The sequence below is a fragment of the Syngnathus scovelli genome, chromosome 18 (assembly GCF_024217435.2).
Source record: "Syngnathus scovelli strain Florida chromosome 18, RoL_Ssco_1.2, whole genome shotgun sequence".
NCBI classification, from domain to species: domain Eukaryota; kingdom Metazoa; phylum Chordata; class Actinopteri; order Syngnathiformes; family Syngnathidae; genus Syngnathus; species Syngnathus scovelli.
In genome coordinates this window covers 578,411-580,048 of record NC_090864.1, presented here as the reverse complement: position 1 = coordinate 580,048, position 1,638 = coordinate 578,411, and the positions used below count along the sequence as shown (strand labels likewise).

At 54.9% G+C, this 1,638-nt stretch overlaps 1 long non-coding RNA gene across 1 annotated transcript; it reads left to right on the top strand.

Annotated features, from left to right (window-relative positions):
- Positions 1–201: 201 nt before the first annotated feature.
- Positions 202–1,038, top strand: LOC137839644 (uncharacterized). Its single transcript, XR_011085673.1, has 3 exons — positions 202–304; positions 523–578; positions 665–1,038. It is a non-coding gene; the product is annotated as an uncharacterized lncRNA (long non-coding RNA).
- Positions 1,039–1,638: the final 600 nt, after the last annotated feature.

Genomic DNA, 1,638 nt, shown 5'->3' with positions numbered 1-1,638 from the left:
TCGCTACCGCCAGCTGACGCAAGAATATCAAGCGCTGCAACGAGCCTACGCTCTGCTCGCCCAGACCAGCGGAGGGGACTACGACGCCGAGAAGGAGATCAAGGTGGCGCCCCTTCCCGCAACCCCCGGCCGGGTCGCAGCCTCCCCGTTCTCACCCAGCCTCGGGTGTTCTCTGGTCTGAAAGGAGGAGGAGGAGCCTCCCTCCTCCTCCTCCTTTCAGACCAGAGAAAAGCTGATGGTAGAAATGGGTCACTATCAAAGCAGAGTAGCAGATCTGGAGTCAGCGCTGAAGCAACAAGGACAGGTAAGCTCATCAATGAGCACACCTTTTTCTCAGACAAAATAGCTACATTCTTCAGTCACTCATTCGTCTGGCATTACTGGACCAACCCCCCCCCCCCCCCCCTGAACGTGGCTGGGAAAATGCGGAGAAAAGCAAATGTCATTTTCCAGTCAACCAAAGAATTTGTGGATGAAAATGACACAACATTCCAAAGCTGTCCACGCGTTTGTCTCTTCTAGAATGTCAAGTGGAGAAGCAGCTGCTGCGTCAGAGCAATCAGCAGTTGGCCGAAAAGGTGACGGAAAGAAAGGCGCTGGGCGGAGTCGCTTGGCGTCACACCCGTCGGGAAGCCCCGCAGATGAGGTCTGACTGTCTTTTCAGGTCAGGCGGATGGAGGCGGAAGAAGCGCGTCTGAAAGAGCACATCCAGGATATCCGAGACCAAAACGAACTGCTTGAGTTCCGCATCCTGGAGCTGGAGGTGGGAAGACTCGCACAAGCGTGTTGAGGCCAGAGATGTGACAGACGGACGGACGGACGGACGGATGCATGCCTCTGCCTTTCAGGAGAGGGAGTGGCGCTCCCCCGTCTTGAAGTTTCTGTAAGTCCGTTTCCCAGACGGCCTCAGCCCTTTGCAGATCTACTGCGAGGCCGAGGGCGTGAGCGTACGTAACACGTCCCTCGCAACCCTAACCTCAACCCGAGGTCCCAGAACACCTTACATTTCTCCTTGCGCCTTTCCCCCGGACATCGCATCAGTGATCTGATGAAGAAGCTGGACATCCTGGGCGATAACGCCGTAAGTGTATGTCGAACTCCTTATGTTCGCACTCCACGAGACTCGGCGGCTCAAATGTGACTTTTGGAAGGCTTTGCGCTGAAAGAAGCTTGTTGACGCTGTGCCTTTGGGCTCTTGCAGAATCTCACCAACGAGGAGCAGGTGGTCGTGATTCACGCCAGGATCCTTCTCACCCTAGCCGAGAAGGTAACGCGCACGTCCACGCACGCTCTCGCATTCTGCTTATGTGACAGCAGCCTTTCCTCAGTGGTTAGAATACATCAAAGTGACCAAGTCAGCACTTCAACAGTAGATGTTGGACATTGAAAGTAAGAAGGTAGACAGACACGCGACATCAGCCAAGGGGAACTCCGGCAATGTGCCCCAACAATTCTGACTTTGAGCTGTGCTAGGATATGTTCTGTAAGCAGAAGGGCTACCTGGATGAAGAGTTGGACTTCAGGAAGCGTTCCATGGACCAGGCTCATAAGGTAAGCCGCCCTCAAATCTCCCGCCGGACCACTGATGGACGAGGATTGCGGCCCAGAGGATCCTGGAGCTGGAGGCCATGTTGTACG